The sequence below is a fragment of the Aedes aegypti genome, chromosome 1, assembly GCF_002204515.2.
Source record: "Aedes aegypti strain LVP_AGWG chromosome 1, AaegL5.0 Primary Assembly, whole genome shotgun sequence".
NCBI classification, from domain to species: Eukaryota; Metazoa; Arthropoda; class Insecta; order Diptera; family Culicidae; genus Aedes; species Aedes aegypti.
The window spans coordinates 259,890,530-259,913,389 of record NC_035107.1 but is presented as its reverse complement, the minus strand read 5'-3'; the positions used below and the strand labels follow the sequence as shown (position 1 = coordinate 259,913,389).

The 22,860-nt window shown below is 34.8% G+C and overlaps 1 protein-coding gene across 4 annotated transcripts in view; it reads right to left on the bottom strand.

Annotated features, from left to right (window-relative positions):
* Positions 1-16,207, bottom strand: part of LOC5576734 (myb-like protein A) — a 571,099-nt gene extending 554,892 nt beyond the window's left edge. For 2 of the 4 annotated variants that reach the window (XM_021837660.1, XM_021837661.1), the window contains exons 1-2: positions 15,813-16,207; positions 2,914-3,697 (exon numbers count right to left, since the gene is read on the bottom strand). The gene's annotated coding sequence lies outside the window, so the exon portion shown is untranslated. The remainder of the gene's footprint in view (positions 1-2,913; positions 3,698-15,812) is intronic. The other 2 variants (XM_021837666.1, XM_021837662.1) reach the window with 2 other exon arrangements.
* Positions 16,208-22,860: the final 6,653 nt, after the last annotated feature.

Below are 22,860 nucleotides of genomic sequence, written 5' to 3'. Positions count from 1 at the left end.
CGTTAATGCCAAGAAGAAGAAACACCAAAAAAATTATATCAGGGGGCGGGTTTAAAAAAAAAGTTAGCTTCAAGGGGACGATAGTCTACAAAAGTTTGGAGAACATTTTTTTTTTCTATCTTTATTAACGAGATTTTTAGCCCTGGGTTAGTTCAACTTGGGACCAATGGCTTTACTTCCCTTCCGAAGGAAGTCGTCACTGAAATTTTTAGTGACTATCTCGGGGATGGGATTCGATCCCAGGTCCTCGGCGAGAGAGGCGTGCATTCTAACCACTACACCAGGTCCGTCCCCTTGGGGAACATTGGTTCAAGGCCGGTTACCAATAGCAGAGCTGATAGCAGTCAGACAGAAAAATAAAAATGACTTAAGTTACCAAAATGATCGAAATAGTGATCAAATAATTACCAAAAAGTGACTTCAAAACTGCAAATATTAGTCATACAAATGATTGAAACTGAAAATACGTTTTATATGGATATTAATCAACCTACATGCTGGGTGAAACTAGAATAAAGAGAACTGCAGTAATTTGAAATATGGCTCAAAAGCTATCTGTCCGGGATTTGATCGCCATGAATAGTAAAAAAGATGGCGAATTGGAGTTTTTACTTCTCTTTTTTTAAGAGACAACCTTTGTATAGGTTATTAATTCTAATTCCTGATTTCGGTCGGAAGTAAACTCGTAGTTCATCAAATACATGAACTCTACAAAACAAACTCGTGATAGAATTTTGATCGAAGTTTCTGGTCATGATAAACTTACTTCATTGAAGATTTTCAAGTACTAAACGAATTACTAGAAGCATTTTTTACAAATCTGGAGAATAAATCAAAGGAATCTCACGATGGTAGACAAAAAGCACCACACTAGACAACGGACTAGCATGCAACGCCCAGTGGTACAGTCGGAGAACATTCCTCACGAAATGCTTTCCAGCCTGCAGCGGGAATCGAACCCACACACCTTAGCACGATGCGGCTAAATGCCTGGTGACACTAACCGCACGGCTACGAAGCCCACATACAATTTCAGAAAAAAAAATCTTGGTAGAAGCCAGAATGCAAAAACAAGCACAAAACAGAAACTCAGGCTAGATTTGTGGCAGATTTTCTGTAAAATTAAGCCCTATCTTCCACACGATTTTTGACGAGCTCTTGACAAACCACATTAGATGAATGTTTCGTATGAGTTATTGAAAAATGATTCCGTACGTATGGAATCAATTTCTAGTAACTTATACACAATACAATTAATAAAAACTATCAAATCACTCAGAGACGACTCTTAACCTCACGTCACCCTAAAAGTGGTCCATTTTGCATACTTAGATTATACAGCAAACAGTAAACGATTAAAATCGTAATTTTTCTAAAAATGTCTATTATTAGATGTATATTTGTTGCTGAAATCCACGTACAGGTGAATTTGACGTTCGGGGAATCGCCACTGATATCACTATTTATTAGTTATAATTGTCAAACAATGTACAAGAATTTATTAAATAGTTGTCGCGGAAAAAAAAAGTATCGAGGCTTTTCATGCTTTTCATTAATTGATAGCTTATTTGGTATTATTTGTTGTTGTTAGGTTATTTTTGGAATTTTTAATTTAATTTCTGAAATGATTTCTAGCGTAATTAGTATTCGCTATTGAAGTTCTGAATGAGTATCTGACGAACTCCTTGAGTGTTTTGGTTGTTATTCCTAAGGGTCTGTGGATTATCTTCCGGACGAGTTTTGATGAGGCTCTTTCAGAAAGCAAGTTAAGATCTCTTCTATAACCGCAGGTTACTGCAGAAAGTTTACAAGTTTATTGAAATACATCGTCCGAAAGATTCTGCCCAAAATCGCTTCCTAAGTTTTGCTAGAGTCTCTTCTTAAACTTCCGCCAAGATTCTTTCACATTTTCCTTCGGAAATGTTTACGAAAAAATCACCTGAATTCTTCCAGAAAATTAGTCAAGAATTTCTGTTTTTAGTTTCAGGAAGTCGCATTATCAAGACTTCTAAATCACACTATATAGTGTGAATTGGAAAACGAATTGTCACTATATTTGCCTTTATAATTACAAATTTATATTTCTTGCTGTTTGTATTTGAAAAGCTGACTCAGATCATGAAAATAATGACCTTAGTAATCAAACAAAAGTTATTTCAATGACATTTTGTTGCAAATAGCAACTTTTAAAAAAAAAGTGGCCAAGTTGAAAAAAGTGACCAAGCCACTAAAGAGTGACTTGCTACCGCCCTGCAATAGTCGCAAAGCTAAGAATAAATATTCGTAAAAACTCGAAAAATGAAGCCAGCAGCATTATTTTACTTCATCTGTAAGCTTTTTGTCATGGTTTTAGGCAAAAATATGGACACTATCAAAAAATCATATCCTCGTGTTTAATATCGCTTGTGTTTATCAAAATTGTATTTTAACGAAATTTTCATATTATTCTTGAAAGCTTTAGATTGATGTAAAAAGTTTTTAATTATTCCTCAATTTGTTTAATTAAAAATTATGTTGCATAGTAGTGCTAATTGGTCTACTACATGTGCAAAGATGCTAAAATTTTGATGGAATCTAATTATTTCGATTATATTTTTGATCAAAATCGAGCTGTGCATCATTGTAAAAAAAATTGCAACCATTTAGTCATATCAAAAACACCCTTAAAATCCATTAGCGTGACTATAGGAGACTGTCTACTAAGGGTACACCGACCCAAGATGATTCTGAACCTTTATGGCGCTGCAATATCGAGTGTTGCTACGATTCCATACTTTTGGTGAGTTCTCTATGGGTCTTACTGTCTAGTGCTTTAAAATTCTAGTGAGATACAACAGCTGATTATTTACAGCTTAAACCAGTTACTTAATAAGATTCTCCGTTTTTCTAATATCGATTTAAAGAAACACTTACTTGTCTTTACTAGCAACTGTGCAACGTTGGTTTCCTCTTGTCTCCCGGTAGCTGAAGCAGTGTTAAATTTTGAAACCTATCGGTTCGATTCCATGCCAGAAGTTTTCCTTTGTTCAGGAAACCAGTTCAACATAATGCCAAACTAATTAGTCACTGTGAGTAGAGACTAATTTCCCCAGCGAAACAGGTTGTTACCAAAACACGATCGACGGCTATAACTATTCTAGGAACACAACAAGTCCATCGTTAGTTTAATCTTTTGAAACTATAACCGTCACCGTAATTGGGAACACAATGTATGTATTATTATATTAATATTTTCATCCAACAACAGTGTTATCTCTTATCAGCTCGTCGTCGTCGTCGCTTGACAACGATTGGACACCATTGCACTCATACCACACAAAACCATCTCCGATCCGTTTTCATTCATTGCTTTGCATCTGCACTCAAACACAATTTCAATCAACCGACCATGCCCGATCGGTTCAACAACTTTCAAATTCTGCCTCCGGTCACCAGCTCTCGCAGTGATCCAAATTTCGCCAATCCGAATCCAAACAAACCCCCTCTCTCTCTTTCTACGTGAGGGGCCGCTCGTCGTTGCGATCAGATGGTGTGGCCCCGCGGCTCCACAGTTCAACACAAACAAGTTTGACTCCTTCCAGAAGATTATCACCGCCACGACGAGACGGGATAAAAGGTTTCTCGTTATGCTGATCTTTTCCGTTACACTTGGCGCATAAAAAATCACTTCTACACATACACGGTCACGGTCACGGTGCTTCATACATCGTTGTTATGAAAAATAAAAAAATAAAACTTAAAAATAGCCATCTAAGCTTCAAACGCCAGTTACTTTGTATAGTAATTCTGCATATTTGAACCAACTTTCAAATAAATCTTAAGACGAAATAGTTCACAATATTCAGAGGGCCTCTGAATATTGTGAACTATCGGATCAATAATAATTAATGGTTCAGTTTTGTTCAAAAGTACCAGAATAAGCAGGTTTGAGTCAATCATAGAATAAACCTTTGTTTATTTTCCACGTAGAATTTCTATAGGAATATTTTCAAAGTATCTCAGAGTAACAATTAAAGAAATTGAAACAAACATTTTTGAAAAAATCTTTCCACGAAATTCTGGAAGAACATGGGAATTGTTTGAGAGATTATTTTATAACAATAAAAGAATCCCTGGAGTGATCTTTGTATGTATTTCTGAAGGAAGATTCCAAGAATTGCTGAAGATTTTTTACGAAGAATCTATGAACCTATGGAATAGTCGGGTAGTAATTTCTGAAATACCTAGAATTTACATCAATAATTTTTGCGTAAATAAAAAAAAACATAGAGGCCTTTTTAAGAATGTATAAACTATTTTCTACAACCATTTGTTTGGCTTGGTTCAGGATATGGCTCATAATAAAATGTTTCCAAACCTTTTCCTGACTTTCTCAGGCTTAAGTTAGAGAGGGCCCTCGGATAATTGATGATTAGCAAAGCAATGTATTTTCTTATACCAAAAATTATATTCTGTTAAAAAGTACCTACTGTTCTAAAACGTTGTAATAATCGCTACCTTTATCAATATACTGGATGCTATCGGGGCCCGTAAACACAACCAATTTAAGTCCCTCAAAACCTGATTCTTTGCCCGAATACATTTCAGTTTGTTAAAAACTAAATGCATAGGTACTGATATGAGAAATTTTCACCATGATTTCAGGGCCCCCAACAACCCGAGGCTGCTTGAAGCAGCGACTGCAATAAGAGGATTGGTACGAAAAAAAATGAAACTCCCCTAGCAGAACTTGCATCTACTTGCAGAATAAAAAAAATCAAATGTGGGAGCTACAAAAGGTTTTCCAAATCTGATAAATACTTTAATTTTGCTACTTTGGTAAACAACCTGATTAAAACTTGATCATCTCTTGTTGTGAATGAATAAAGTATGATTACTGAAATATTAAAACAGGCATGTGGTGTAAAACTTTCCAAGCTTTGGGTAACGAAGTGGCTACACCTAATAAATGAATCTAAATCTGGCCACTTCATATAATCAATAAATATTATACTTACACTTTGTTTGAAATGTATGGATTTGAGTGCACCTCTGAATTCTACTTGTTATTATCATACATCAATCTTAACGAATTCGAAATGGAAACAAAATTTGATTTCAATGTAAACTAAAGTGGATGCAAAATGAATAGAGAAGCAAAAATTTAGTTAGTAACTATGGATACTGATGCATGATTCTAATCAATTCAATTTAGGTAGGTCGTTGGTATTTTTGAAACTCTGTTATATAATTCGTACTCATTTACTTATATTCTTGAAACTATTAGGATTTTTATGCTTTGAAATTGAAATCAGTACCGTTGCGTGCGGTTAGCCAGGTTGGCTATTTCCAAGAGTGACAGCCTTCATGGGGCACCAAAATAATGTATTTGGTAAAATTAGGAAAGAAAAAACATTTTATCATGGCACCTCGTCTGTTATACTCTGAAATTTCGTGGCGTCTCTTCAAAGAATATCAGATTACGATTCTAATGACACTTTGATTTAAAATTTTGATCGACCCAATCCTGAGGAAATTAAATATGATTTTTCAGCGTGTTTTTTGAAAAATGTCACTACTTTAAGTAAAAATTTAGTATACAAAGTTCATAGAATGTTTTTGGAAAAAATACATACGAAGTAGGAATAACTCTTTGCCTTTCGAATGCGACTTAGAGAGTTGCAATTGGACGTGTAATCACAGAGATATGGACAAAACACTTTTGCATGTTTTTAGGGGGTGAACCCAAACTTATGCACGGGAGTGTAGATAAAAATCTATATAAAATTGTTGGCAAAAATGATCACAATGTGCATTTGATCTACCTCTTAGATTCTTTTCCCGCATTGTCACCAGATTTGGCATGGTGTAGAGAAAAATTATCGCAGAAATTCAAAAAAGTTCGAGCTAAGTGTTAAGTGGAATATGTACCTATAAGTTAAGGAAAGCAGAATTTAAGTCAAAATTGTGATTTATTTATTGATCATTGCAGATAGTTTATCTGCAAAGAATATAACTTAACAAATTCTGAACGGCTATCTACAACAGTTTTGAAATTAAATGGGAAGATCGTGGAAAATGATCTTTATTTTCGATAAAATGTCGGTAGTACTTGATATTTTTGAGGAGAGAATAATAATTTTATCAAAAAATCAACACAGAAAAATCCGTTTTTGTATCCGTGAACAGCAGTCATGAACTCGTCAACAAGCAAAAGCACACCGTGAACTACATCATGTATATAAGAACGTGTTACCTAGTTCCAAGAACGTTTATGTAAACATGATGGTAGTTCACTGTGTATTTTTGACAGTTCACGTTTTCCAGAACGCTTTTTTGAGCGTGTATACAGTATGTATGATAACATTGTCAATTCGTTCTCATTGTTCAATGAATGATCTTAAAATTGTATTTTTTCAAAACATCTGATGTGAATTCTCAAAATCATTCCTAACTTCTAAAGACATTTTCTTTGCTTCTCAAAGAACTTCCTGACAGAAGCTCCTTTAAAGCATTAAGTAATAATGTCAAAATTCTTATTTTGTTAAGATAAATCACCTCTAAAATTTTTTTTCTGAATTATTCAAAATCATGTTTATTTAAAAATTTTATATATTTAAAAAATTCCTAACGGATACTTACAATAATTGTTGAGCCATATATAGAGGAATTCATTCATTCATTCTCTCAATAATAAGTTCGTAAATTGGGTTGAGACGATTAAATGGGAAATTGTGTATTGGAATGACAATTTTGGCGAAAGTAATCTGAATTGTTTCCAAACTTGTGCTTTGTATTTTAGCTCAACACGTTAATCGAAAATTATAACATATTATTGGTTGAACCTGTTTAAAAACTTCAGCATACACTGGTATATAGCCTCCAGATTAAAAAGCCTGATCGATGGACCTTTGAAATTTTTGCATATGCAAAGAAGTTCAGAGGAAAATGTTGATTTGATGTTGTTGTTATATTGTTGTGTGGCAATTATGAGATGTTCTGAGTCATCCAAGAGCTTCTCTGTTACTTATGAGAATGCCTAAATCGTATAAATCAATTCAATACTCCGTCTAGTTACATAAAAGGGTAAGAGGCTAAGCCATTATCAAAACCTATCAAGACAAAACTACTTAGGCTTGTGGATCTTTTGGCCTATATTCCATTGAGTCCTTGGAGGACCAAGAACATAGGGACTTATTCATACAATTTGTTTACTTATATGCATGGTTAAGGGTCTGTGTCATATTAAACACCATCAAAAGTTTGCTTATCACACCAGTAGACTGAAGGCTAGAGAAATTCAAAATTTTAAAATGTTTGAAAATCCAATCTCCTACATGTTTCTTACCACCCTTTCCATAAAAATAGTCTTCTGTGAAATTAATTTTCAGCTTTTTCTGTGATGATTTAAAGGTGGCTCAAGGACAATAAAGGTTTATATGGAAATTACTATGAAGAAAGTTTTATAAATGTTCGAAACACGCTAGTATTGTAATGTAAGTACAAACTTATCATCCCATAGTGAAAAATCATTCTTCATATTTTAATGAAGGATTTTGGTGAAGAAACAAATCCCTTTGAGCTAATTTTGTTTGGGATTTTTTCAGATGTATGAAGGGCTATAATCCCATATTAAGCCAAATAATAGCTAACTTACTCGTGAATATCTCTTCTACTATCCGCCGGATTGAATTTCTCTCTTCAGCAAGTTTCTTTATTGTGGCTAGAAGAATGAGTTTGTACTATGGGATGATTAGTTTGTACTTACATTATAGTCTAACGTGTTTGTAACATTTTTCAAAAAATTTTCATAGTTATTTTCATATAAACCTACATCGTCTTTGGGCCACCTTTAAATCACCACCTAAAAAGCTGTAAATTTCACAGAACACTAGTTTTATGGTAAGGATAGTAAGAAAGATATGGGAGATTTGATTTTCAAACTTTTTTAATTCTTGAACCACCCTACTGAAGGCCAAAAAGTTTTTGGGTGAACTAGAACACCTGTTGTATTCACTTAATTACCAAGACGAGGATCTTGACGAATTAAACAGTTCATCGAATTTTAACAATCTTCTGGGGTCCAGAATTGTGAGATATTATGCTTATAAGAAATGATAAAAAGTTTTTCATTTACTCAAAGGCCCAAACTCCAAAAAATTTTGGGTAGACCTTAACTGGCACATATTTTGGCCTGATTAAGAACCATAATGAAAAAAATTTCCTACAAGTAGGCTCCAAAAGACCTAATCTCGTTTTGCAGACTAAAATCACTCGTTTTACGAGCTGATTCAATTTATGAATCAACTAGATTCGCTAATCCCCGATCTGGTTCGTAAATTAAGGTTACAGCGTATATAGAACTTGTACTTTTTGGAAAAGCTTCAGTTCTACAAAAGTTGAATTAACAATTCAATTTATTAGAAAAAGTTGTGAATTGTTAACCTTCCTCATGATGTTTACGATAATTATTATGAGGGAGTCACACACAGTTGAAACTCTTTAAATTTTTTAAACTACGCTCAAACGAACTAGGGTGTAAATTGAGTTTATATCATAAAAAAATGATTGATGATTAATATGGTTTTACAACAGAATTTACTTGACATTCCCTTGGTTAAACCACTGTTATTTATTGTTTTCTCAATTTACAAAATCTTAAATTTCAATTAACGCGTTAAACAACAAGATCAATCGGTCAAAACTATCAAAACGGCGGATAATTTGATTGGGGTACCTAGTACCGACCTCTTTTGACAAGTACCGGTTCTACGGTTCTCTAACTCTCAGTACCGCTAAAATATCGGCACTCAAAGATTTTTTTGCGATAGATATGAAGCATAATTACAGTTTTGGAGAAAAAATTGCAACTTTTTGAAATTCGTCAATAAACGCAAGTTTGTTGAAGATGTTATCAAAATTTTATTTCATGTTAATTAATTGTAACAACAACATAACATATTCCTGAAATAAAAATTAGTAATCAGTACAAATTTCAAAACTCATGAATATTCAAAAATATGTGTTGAAATTAAAGTTTTGTCTGACAGTGATGAACCACATTCATTCAAATCTGTCCTTCAAATATCAACAGTTGATAGTTTTCTATGATAGTCGAAAAAATTGCAGATGTATTGTGTAATATTATATGTGATGCGGAAAATCGTTCAAAATGAATAATCAACTGGCTATTGTAATGTTTCCACCCTAATTTTTTGACCCATATTGAAGCACCTTCAAATACTTCAATATATTAAATCCCTTTTGTGCCAAGTTGTCTAGAAAGCGTGATATTCACCATCAGCAGCTACATCTGTATTCGATATGAAGTTAGTAATCACATGATCAGCTGAATCATTTCCGTTCAACAACTTATCAAAATCATAATTTCCTTTCTATCAACATCATCAACATATGTGTGATTTATAATAATGGAACGTTTGTTGATCTATTGTTGAAGTCGTTTTTAACTTTTCTGTTTGGGTATCAAGATGTCAATTAATGAAGAATAAGATGCTAATACGACCACTTCATGGCTGATAGCGGCTAGGTGTCATGAATATGAACTTTACAGAGTTCATGCCTGGAAAAACTGACGAATATAACAATAAAATATTTTTCTTATGTAATTCATATAGCAGCAGACGTTTTTTATTTTGATATAATGAACTTTCAACTCTAATCTGTTCTCGGGCTACATGGGTGACAGTGATTCCGATTTTAAACTGAAAAATTCTTAAAAACATAGCCGGCGTCCTGCAAGCCTAAATTATTTGATATCGAAACAACAGCTGACTGTTAAGGCTAAGTAGCCCGTCATTCGTTTTGGCAGTCATGTTGACAATGCAGTTCGTAATTTTTAACTGATTAAACTCAGTTCCCATAGTTCATACTGACCCGGGAAATTATCACCATATTCGCTCATATGCAGAAAGTATGCAGATACATTTTCAGATGCTTCAGTGCAATACCAACTAATTTTCTTTAATTCGAAATTGTGACATGATTTAGTAATCATCATCAACGATGCGTACAAATTTCAATAACGGATTACTTCGCCTTAATTCTTCGTGACGTAACGCTAAATATTTTATGTCTTCAATGACTTTCTGAGAATGCAATTCAAGTATTTGCTCCAAATTACTTTCAGTTTATTCAAACATTTCGTTATTAATTCAAAAATTTCGTTTGGCGTGACTTGTCAAAAAGAACTTCTATAATCATAATGAATGAATTGTCTTTATTAAGGAGACTTTCAGCCCTTGGCTGGTTCGTCTCTTTTCTATAATCATACTACATATTGGTTCCTTATCACGCTCTAAAATCTGCACTCAAGAGATAGCCAACCAGTGTTGGGAAACTCGTGATTACTCACTGAAAACTGCAAACTCACTCGCGAGTATGAGTTGTACAGCTTGAACTCTCGCGTGAGTATACTCAGTCGTGAGTTTCAGTTGTACAGCTCATACTCGTGAGTGAGGTTTCGACTAACATTTACTCACTCGTGAGTAATTTTACTCACTTGAAATATTGTAAATATTCTAAAAGCTTGCGAATGGCTCAAATAAATAATAAGTAATAAGTAAGGCTATTCTTGAGGTGACCTTATTCAAATGATAACATGAAAATTTTATTCTGAAAACTATTTGATGCACGCAAAACGTTATTATAATATGAATTCTTAACACAAGCTGTAATTTATGTTTGGTGTTTCTCTGCGCATGTTGCATCGTAAATGCTCTTTTCTTCTGACATTACACCTCTACTGGGCCAGATTCTGCTTTTTAGCTTAATGTACTTATGATATGAGCATTTCCACATTTGTCAACTATGAGTTTTATTTATTTGCCAATTTTTTTTATTCTCTACTTTACGATATGCAGCACTACTGCAATAATAAAAACCTGAGACAGAGACTCAACAAAACGTATCTGAGTTTCGTGCCAAAACTAATAAGCCGCTGATTGGTCTGCCAAACAGCGCAGCCAGCAATATTTTGTGCGACAACTTCAGCAATTCAGCTTTTCAATTTTCATTTTTTTTTCGGTTTTCTGACAACACATAGATCATAAAAGAGGAGCAGAAATCTAACAATAAGTCAGGTGCCACATGTCTTAGATAGAATCGAACAAAAGAAGTTATAAAAATATTTCAGAAAATTATTTTTAATTTGTTTTTTATTCATTATGGGACTAGATTAAACGTTGAAAATGATACATTTTTAAATGTCTGTTCCTTAAACAGCGCTATTGAAAATTTTATATTGAAAAATTATGCATACTTGCTATAACCACATAACAGTAATGACCAAACAATAATCAGAGGCCCGTAGGGGAAATCAGGGTAAAACCGACACTGTGGGTAAGCTCGACACCCTTTGATTTTTCATGTTTTGAGCAGATTTTCATGCAGTTTCCACCACGCTCTATCTTAACTTGTGAAATGTTGTGTTTCGAATGACATTACAACTGTCGCTACCAACAAACTGTCAAAACAAACAACAAAATCATATTGGCTAACAATGAAACAACAGCAGTTGCAATATATCGCTGTTATTCTTTAACTATTTCGCATGTGAAATTCTGAAAATGTCATTATTTGTTCTGCGTCTATATCATCATTTACTATTATTACGTTGATACAACATGAAGGAGAAATTATTTTTTGGTTTTTCGACAGCTGAAAACGCTATTGAAAAATAAATGTCCACTCGGGGTAAGATCGACACTTTCATTTGGGGTAAAATCGACACTTTTCTTTGTTTCATAATCTAACTTCAGGGAATATTTCTAATCGTAAGACTATCTCTGTAGTTTATGTGAGTCTTTATTTTCGAATTCCAGTGAAGTTCACGGATGGCGAACTTGTTAACATGTAAAATATGACACTGTATAACTTGCCACAAGCCATCATTAAGTATTAAAAACATATTTCTATGTTATCACGTTTCAACTTATTTGATGAAGCTTGAAGAAACGTTTCTCATAGAAAATTGTAGAATTAATAAAATTTGAAATATTTTCACATAAATTAATCTTATTGTTTATTTACGGATCATAGGGTTCGACAGCTTTTATTGTCTCAAAATAATTACACTTTTCTGTTTTGTTAAAATAAAACAGTATTTATTTTCAATACCAATCATTCGCTAGAACTTCATCTTCGTAAACATTCAATGAACACAAATGAATAATATCCATTTGTATTCACCCCAACTTTATAATCTTAGCATGGGACATTTGAAATATTCACATATATTTAGTGGATCTTTGGCCTCTCCTTAATAATTTACGTAATATGTGAATAATCCCTTGGAGGAAGGGGTCATAAATGTCGAAAATCATGTTTAAAGCATTCTTTTAAATATTCAATGTGATGGTGATGTTCACAACGTGTAAATTCTACTCAAAGTGGATGTGTCGGTTTTACCCCAACAGGGTGTCGATCTTACCCGCACTCTCAATTGTCTTACCTAAAAATGATGAAATATCAATTAGATTTAAATCAATATAAAACCTTAATATATCATCCAGCGATCGCAAGGATTGATAGATTTATAACCAATATGTGATTCTACAACAATTTTAGCTTCGTTTAACAAGCGAAAGTAAACACATTTTATCAATAAGCTTAGGGTGTCGGTTTTACCCCGAATTCCCCTATAATGGTTTAACGAGGATAAACTTATCATTCACTATCTATATATATCAATATCTATATCAAGCAAAATATAATAAATTCCGAACATTTTTCTGATCAGAAATCTTTATTCGGCAACGTTTCATACAAGTTTTCTAGAACAAATTTGCAAATTACATCCTATTATGGAGGACTTAAGCACGGTGTTGAAATTTAAATCGTATTTCAGTGTCCAAAACCTAAATATTATAGTATATTGCAATGTGGAGTGTTAAAACTATCCTTTATCTGGAGTATAGTGAAGTAATAGAGTAAATTTTCGAATCAATCGTACATTTTTCAACATAAATCTGAAGCGCTTTCTATGTCCTATTATTGCGGTATTTCATCCTATTATTACGGTAGTGCCGTCCTATTATTGCGGTATACCAAAAATCATAGATTTTATTGTATTCAGTATACATTCAATGCCACACAATGTTCTAGCATTGAGATTAAACACCCTCCATGTTAATGACACTGCACGATACTGTCAGTTTGTGTGATTTTGGACATATTTGTGGGGTCATGCACAAATTACGTCACGCTCCAAGGGGGGAGGGGGCGGTCAAGCCAAGCGTGACAAGCCTTACAAAATTTTCGTATGACTCATACAAAAAACGTGACAAAGGGGGGGAGGGGGTCAAAAAAATTGAAATTTTGCGTGACATAATTTGTGTACCATCCCTGTAAAGAAAACTAATTCATTACTTTATGTCACGATTCGACAACAAATCAATAGAAACGAATGATTTTCTGCCGGTTTCGTCTCCTCTTCCGTCGTAGCTGGCCAATGTTAACGTAAAACGACAAGGTTCTTCCATCTGAGACCACTAGTCGCTGTATAAAGAATGATTTTATTATTAGTATAATCACAATGTTGATGCTTTTAAAAATTTGTTTCACTAGTTTTCATTAATCCAATGCAATTTCAAAAGATTGTTTTCTTGCGATCATCTTGTATATTAGTTTTTCAACGCATTTTTGGCATGTGTCCCGATTTTCAATCAGTTTACGTGATTTTTTGATAAAACATTTTGTATATTTACGATATATTTGTAAATAAGAGCAACAACAGGGTTTTATGTTATGAAAAATCTTTTGTTTGACCAAATAAATGTATGAATGACAAAAAATTATGTCACAAAATAGTATCCTAATAATATAATTGATGTATCCAGCAATATCATTTAAAATGAATATTGAAACATCGATTTTTTTAATGTGATTTACAGATACCGCAATAATAGGCAAAAAGCTATTTTCATTGTCCTTATTATTCAAAATTCAATTTTTATCATGTAACCACATCCATACTGAACTGATATACCAGCTGCATATAATTGTTTTGGTTCTAAAGTTAAAAATTCACGCTTACGAAAACCCGTCCGTAGATAGAGGGACTGGTTAAAAATATAGGTTTTTCTTGATGCATCATTTAAAACTGTTCTTCAAACGATCTAAATCGTTTAATTTTCAAAGCATTTATCTGGTACAGCTTGGGAATACTATAAGCTTTCATCATCATCAATAATATCCATAGAAAATAGAGTTTTCGATTAATAATGAGGGTTTAATTCTTATACCGCAATAATAGAGAATACCGCAATAATGGGCAAATTACCCTATTTCAATTTCAAGTCTTTAGAATTTGAAGAATCTCAACTAAACGATTTCCATTACCCACTTGCCCCACGGTACCTTATTCCATTTTTACTAATATTTCAATTCAACTTTGAATATTAATAACATAAACGCGTTCAGAAAAAAGTTATAGTATTTATTTTATGCCACTAAACGAAATAAATTGGTCTGGAAAGTATTTAAACACAACCGGATTTTCGCCATTATAACTTGTTTATCCATTTTGAAAAACTGGCTCTGAATTCGGTAAAGTTTAAACAACCATACTATAAAACTGCCTATCACAATACACACTGAAGTCGACAGCAGCTGTAAACACTTTGAATTATTTACATTTACAGTGTTCCACCTAGTATAGAACATACTAATGTACAATTTTATTTTGCTATGGAAATTGGTTACTCACCATACTCACAAAGAGTAACTTGCTCACTCACCGAGAGTAATGACGTCATACACACTGCGAGTATTACTCTTTACGTGAGTAATACTCGCAGTGAGTTATGACGTCATACTCTCGCGTGAGTTAGAGTAAGGAATGAGTGACTCACAGCGTGAGTATTACTCGCAAATGAGTACGAGAGTGAGTATTTTTTAACTCGCGAGCACGAGTTTCCCAACACTGTAGCCAACGAAATCAACCGCTTCCAAGGAGCTGGCAGCAGTATGCCAATCAACATAATGTTGCCGTAGCCAGCATTACAAGGCTCAAGGCAAAGGTCCAAAGCTGACAGTCAACCTTAATACAGTGTTGCATATTTTTGATGCTGGCTACGAAAGCTTCACATTTTGTCAGTCCCTTGTATGCTTCCGATACCAGGAAGAGGGAGAAGTGTAATAACTCATGGGTACATATGAAAAAGGAACATAACAAACCTCATGCAGTATTCATGTGAAATTCAATGTCATTTAATTTTACAACATTAGTCCATATTTTCTAGTATTGTAAATTTTGATCATGACGTATTTTTGGTTTAATGTGTATGTGAAAACTGTTAATGTTGCAAAAAGAATTCTCAAGGTAATTTATGTGATCTTGTTATTTAATGACATGCAAAACACAAAATTTTCCTCTGGCTAAGGAACGCACAAAATTAAGTTCGTCAATGACCCCAAAAGGCTACGATACGGCTCTGATAATAATACGATGAAATTGGCTTCGCAATTCTTCATAGTGCTTGAGCCTGCGACTGTACAATGAATTATGGTAATGTTTCACTAGATTAGATTATTGTTCAAAATATGCAGGTGATTTTCGATATTGAGACGCATTTTTAAGCACTAAAACTCAGCGATTTGTGCTTCATAAGGGCGTAAATCAAAATAACGTTGATTTTTTTTATCGGGTGTAAAATTGTTATGTAAACAACTAGGCATGTAAAGCATCGAAGGTTTTTTTTTCGATAATATCGGTGAATGAAGCACCGTGACCATACAAAGAGAGTGCACAGCACACACTCTACAGGTGTGTGTCGTCCTCATCAGGCTCTTCTAGCTTCGGATCCACTTACACAGATAACACGATGTACGTACGGCCAGTCGACACTATGAACACAAAACAGCAACGGACGCTGATTACGTCCCGAGAATGATTACGGACCTCATTTGAACCGAGCACAACCTAGGCGACGACGACGACGACGACGGACGATAAAAGTGATGGATCGATCCTCGCACGATGATCGCGAACACGAACCGCGAAACACATGAACCCGGACCGGGGCCGATCCTCGCCTATTGGCTAGATGGACGATCACCTCTGCCTTCCTGCACGTTTTGCCGTTTGTTTTTTTTTTTTTTTTACGAGCGAGAGCGGGAGAAAGACGCGAGAAATGGTTTGGGAGTTGCACACCTCACTTCGAAAAATTGTTAATCCGGTGAAGGCTTGTCAAACACTGAACCGAGCTGGAAAGCAAAATTATGTTTAAAGCACAGCAATCAGCAGCTATTCGCTCGGTGTTTCGGGCTCGTCGTTCGACGCTCCTCCATGCTCTTGCATATGGTGTCGTCGAGTGCTGTTTTAGCTCGTTGTCTACCTCTCTGTAGGTAGTAGGTGCTACTGAGGTGCAGCTGATACGTGCCGTTGAGCAATCCTCTCTAATGGGATTGCCCTGCACTAAGCCGGGTAGTTTGAGCCGATCGTAGCTTCAGACGATCGCAAGGCTTTTGGATGGTGAGTCGAGTCCGACAGGAACAAATCCCTTTGAAAGAAAGAAACACACGTGCATTATGAAAGTAGAGAGAGGCATCGAAATAGAAATTCGACAATATGAACGCTCGATGCAAAGAGTTTCTTCAATGTGAGCTGGTGAGCTGCAAATCAAAACAAAAGAAGTGAGAGAGCGCTTTAGAGTGGAAATTTTAAATCGTTAACCCTTTGTCTGTGTTCTGGGTCAATATGAATCCAGGGAACTTTGAAGAGCTGTGACTTTATTTGTTGAAGAATCGATCTACGATTTTTTTTTACTATGACAGTGCAATGCTGAAGTTTTTGGAAGGTTTATTTTTACTGTAGGAAGCAAAACAATATCCTTGGCTAAAATATGAATGAAGCTAAGATATTAATGAAAGAGAAAGATAGGTCGTTTAGAAAACTTCAGAGAAATTAAATTCTCAATTTTCCTCAACTAATCAGTAATATATGCAGTTTTATCGATATTTATTATACAAATGCATTATTTGCGATATGGCCGCAAAGCACAGACAACGTAACTTAATTTTTGACACAGACAAAAGGTTGAAGAGAGTGCACCGCGCGCGCATCACCGGACCGGACTGGTCGATCGGTATGATAAGAGAGTGGGAGAAAGAGTTGATGATGTTGTCGATCCGGAATCCGGAATGGTACAGCAGCTGATAATGAAGAAGTTCAACTGTTGGCTGTTCGTGCATTGCATGCGTTTCTGGCCTGAACGCTGCGGTTGCGTGTCGATGCGATGCGATTGACGATGGACAGCATCCGAACTGAGCGTATTTTCACCGAGCCGACCTTGCCGAGAGAAATTATTGTATTCATGGAGGTTTTCGGTGTAATGATCAGGGGGAGTGCTCGTCATTCCTATGTATCGCACTGTGATCATGTGGTTTTAAGCAGTGAATGTAGGTAGGAGGCTCATAATGGGCTTTGCAGTAGGAAGCACAACGGATAACAAAAGGTAAAATATTAGCATTCTGTTTTAAAATTTGCATATTGTTTCTCTCTTTGGGTTTAAGGCTATTCAATACGCACAGGTAGAAATGCCCGTTGGATTGAAAATTTGAAAAAGTTTCTTTTTTGTCACGGTTGTATAACATTGGCGTTTAAATTCTGTTCCTTCCCTCTCAATAGGGTCGAAAATTTCCATGAACAAGGTATCTGTGGCATTTTTGTGGATATTTTTGAGACGGTTGTTGATTTCATTCACATTTCTATATACACTTTCATTTTTGATGGTAATCGATGATAGTTTCGCTTCTCCGCACGGCAAATCTCCTAATCGCATTTTTTAAATACATTGTAGGGATTTGAAAATCATCTTCTTCAATCCGTTAAACGTAACGAACAAGATTGAATCGTCTTTGACCCTCAAATGTTTCAGAGATTGAATTTTGAGGGAATTTCATCTTTCACTCTCACTCTGTAACAATCATGATCCAAAACACATCATGAGAGTCTGTTTAGCATGTTCTGCTACAGCTCTGATTAGATCGAAGGGATACCAGTACATGGAAATCCCATCTATACAAGCTTCAAATCTTAGGGACTGTATTGCTATCGGATGTTTTTGGATTGTTTATCACGCATGTAGAATACAACACCTACCTCCAATGCTTGATAAGCGAGAGAAATAAGTTTTATCATCGCTCTCTCACTGAGTCTCTCGTTTGCTGCTGTTATTTATCAAGCTTGTAACGATTTGCAAAACATTGCTGTTCATGGACCGACACAGATGGGATGTTTCTCTTCTCCTGTGTTATCAATGTTCAGTTGCCCAAATATTTCATCTGGAAAACCTCCAATAGATGCACCAGAACAATTTCCACACACTTCGGAGTTGTCCTCAATTTTGCCGTTAATTCTTCCTGAAATTCTGCCAAGATATCCAACAGTAATTTCTTCAAACATAGCTTTTAATAAAAATTCAGTCGATACTTGGTGCAAATTTAATCGTCTTCTGTTGACTACCTTTGCGTTTGCACGATGAACTTTTATTTAACTTTCTAATGACAATTTTAATTGAAATGTATGAATTTTAATTTTTGTATGCACTTCAACGAAAAAAATGTAATGGAATTAGTAATAAATTTGATGAGGAACTCAGAGCCTAATTTTATTCTGATATTTTGGTGGCATTCTTTGAGAATAACTCAATAAAATAACAAATAAAATCTAACTGCATCTTATAAAGAAATTCCAGAAACGATTCTCTATTAAATTATGGATAAATCAAAGAAGAATTTCTCGAAATTTTTATAGAAAATATAAGAGTACAGTTTGAGATTGGATTAAAATGATATCGCGGAAAACCATTACATTGTCAAAACAAAGTTAAGCATAATTCACTGTAAAGTATGCAGACATTCTTTAGGACATTTAGGCGTATTTCATAATTCAAGGTGTTTTTTTAATTTTGAAAAATAAATGATTTGTAAGAGTTTGGCATTCATATTCGGCTTCAGGGACCATAGCTTTAGTAAGTAATGATATTTTCGATATTTCCGAACGTTGTTTTCATGGGCGATCAATGTTATTCCTAATCAGCTAATAAAAAAAATCACTTAAAACATTTATTTAAACATGCTTCAAACTTTTAGAAAACAAAATACATCATATAGACACGAGCAATAAGTGTCAGCACTTGTTTTAAAAATATGAAACTTGCAACATATGCATTTTCAAGAAACAGCTTAAAGAATGATCAATAGACTGATGCAAAATTTGAAGTTTTTGCTCCTCTATGCTTAAACGGTGTCAATTATGATGGAAATCGTTCTCCCAAAATTTGAAGTGATTTAGAAAAGATTTGGTTGTGCACACGCCATTTGAAGTTTATATAGAAATTACTATGGAAAAGGCAAACATTTTGTATTCAGTCCTCTAACTGCTCGTCATAATAATCCATGAAAAAGTGAACAAACTCTTCTCATGTGAAATCTTCCCAGCTACAACTCTGCCGAAGACCACATTTTGATAGGACGTAAGGATGATTTGCTATTATTTGATCATGCTGAGATTATCATTTGGGGCCTTCCTTAGCCGAGTGGTTAGAGTCCGCGGCTACAAAGCAAAGCCATGCTGAAGGTGTCTGGGTTCGAATCCCGGTCGGTCCAGGATCTTTACGTAATGGAAATTTCCTTGACTTCCCTGGGCATAGAGTATCATCGTACCTGCCACACGAGATACGAATGCGAAAATGGCAACTTTGGCAAAGAAAGCTCTCAGTTAACAACTGTGGAAGTGCTCATAAGAACACTAAGCTGAGAAGCAGGCTCTGTCCCAGTAAGGACGTTTTACCAAGAAGAAGAAGAAGAAGAGATTATCATTTAATTACTTTCAGAGCAACACTGCCTTATTGCTGTGGAACATAGTAGCCTGGATTACTTTGATCTATTCTTCCAGCCAGGAGCTCCACTGTTGCCTGCCGAACAGTTGGTGAAGCATGTAAAACGCAAACTCATTTTTTGATTATAATTAACAATTTATACAGACGTCCAATCAAAATATGGTCTTCGGCAAAGTTCTAGCTGGAAGGATTTCATACGAGAAGAGTTTGTTCACTTTTCCAAAAAATATTATGATGGCGGGATAGAGAGCTAAACTCAAAATGTTGGCGTTTTCCATAGTAATCTCCATATAAACATCAAATGTCGTGTGCACAGTTAAATTTCATCCAAATCATATCAAACATTGGGAGAATGCTCTTTAGCATAATAGAAATCGTTCAAGCATAGAGGAGCCAAAATTTCAAAATTTGCATCACTCTATGATCAATGTTACCCCGGATTACGGTACTTTTACTTGAAATTCGACGGTTTTGCATGCTCTACCATTCGAATGTGCGGGTTTTCCAGTGGCAGTTGGTGACAGGATCTCTTAATTTTTAGGAGCTCGCAATGTCTCCTCTCTCTCAGGTGAGCATGAAACTTTTATTATGCAAATAACGCAGGATCCTGGCCACGTAGAAAGATGGCGTCTTGGAAAAGTTGTTCAATATCTCAATTTATTTTTTTTTTTAAATCATGTCATTCAGAATTACATTGAGCTTCTTCAGCTTGCCAAAGACATCGTGTGGTCAGAATTCCGAATTATCTGCAAAACACAAGTTTGATGGTCGCAAGCGCCACCTGGTGGCAAAATTCCGTAACTCATGGCTCAAATGATGATAGATCTTGAGCTACTTAACTACTTTACCGAGACGTCATCTTCATAGGTGGTCATGATTCGGAGATTTCCGCAATCAAAAGGTCGACGCTCACTAGCGCCACCTGGTGGCAAAGTTCTGAATCTCATTTCTCACACAATGCTACTGCTAGAGATATTGAACAACTTTGCCGAAGACGCCAACTTTCTATTTTGTCAGGCTCCTGAAGTATCCCCAAAACAAAAGTTTGACTAGCGCAGAGTTTTTACCCTCTCAGTAGCTCATTTCACAAGGGATCACTCCAGTCAGACTTGAAAAAAATATTTAAAAAAATCTTAAAGAATTTTTTATTTTGTTTATTTATTAATACAATAACAGTATAAATAATCACCTACTGATTTTTATAGCAAATGCTACTAAAATAAGTTATACCTAAGCAGAGCCGTAGCGTTAGCTCATGGCGCCCTTGGAAAACTCCCATTTGAGCGCTCCTACACTGTTAAAAATAATGAAGATTACACGTCATGTAAACTTTATTTATGCGATGTAAACTTGACGTCATGTAAATTTAAGTCTTAAATCATGTAAAAATGTGTTATATGCCATGTAACCACTCAGGATCCTGCTAGATTACATGATATATAATTGAAGTTTACATGACATATGTAAATATCCATGATATTCCACGCTCTAATTATGTGCATTATATGTCTCAGAAATTTACACGTTTCGTTCGAACTGTGTAGTCAAAGTTAAAGTCAAAACTTATCTTTGCATTACTTTTCATGAAATAAGTTTTCGTTAAACATACCATAACGGATTTAAAAAATCTTTCGTTCTTTTAATTATATAGCGACTTAATAAGAACTCTTCACATAAATTCTGAAAAGTGTCATGCAATAGCTTAAGAACTATTTTTGAAAAATTGAAATACACTTATCTGTTAGTTAAACTTATAAAAAAAAATTTAAATATTTATTCAAAGGACCTGTTTAAAGATTTTATTAAAAAATGAAAACAAAAACACACCATATGTGTTCAAATAGCATGAAACAAATGAGCATGAGCATGATTGACCGCCCGCTGATGCTACTCCGTTATTGCAAGAACAGCTTTAGGGTAAAAGCATTATATTTCGACCCATGAAACCTGCATAGGAGTGGAAAACTTCTAAAAATCCGGTAAAAAATCATGAACTAACATTCAAATTTGGCAACCGAATAAAAAAAACATATTATTTGTTCGTGTATAGCTTCTATCAGATGATATTTAATTGTATTTTATGTAATTTTGAGGATAAACGACTTTATCTTTTTGTGCTAATTTTCGACCCATTAATTTATTTATTTTTTTAAAAAAAAAAGACAATTTACACCGTCTTCAGCCATAGGCTGCACAGACTGAACATAACTAACATTAGACAACGGACACACAGAACGACCAGTGGACCAGTGAAGAATTTTTCGTTTGACGAAAAGTTTTCTCCGGCTGGGGCGGGAATCGAACCCACACACGTAGCACAATACACGTAGCACAATACGCCTAAACGACTGACGCCGCTAACCGCAAGGCTACGACGCCCACATGCATGTTCTAATTTTCGACCTGTGTCAAATTGAAACAATATAATCGGTATATTGTGTGAGGAAAACACTACTCTACGAAATTTATATCAAGTTTGTGCTTATCTGAAGGGAATGAATTTACTTTTTCTCTATTTGAGAGCGCTTTTATCATTCAATGACAATGTGGGAAGTTTTAAACATTGATGTATGTGCGAAAATTATCAATTTATTTTAGAATATAATTCGATTACTTTTCTTCTTGGAATTTCATCCCAATAGCAACAGAGGATGCTTTCCATTCCAGTAACAAGCTTTAAGATAAGAAGTTCCACAGTTGTTATTTGATAGAGCTAAGGAAGGCTCATAAATGCCATAAATACTGGTTTTGTATTCCACTCACATCCTTCGAAGATCTCAATGTGGTTTACATGGTTCATTTTACATTTGGTTAATTACAAAGCGTATTCTCATTTTTATTTTTAATTTTGCAGAATTACGATGCATATTGAATGTAAAATGTTTCATCATTTGTGGTATTGCGTGGTTAAGTTGTGGACTACGATATTATGATTTAAGTGGAGATGAATCGAAGCCAAACCTCAAATTTTCAAGAGCACAAATCTGGAAAACCGAACATCCGTTTGAGCTGAAAA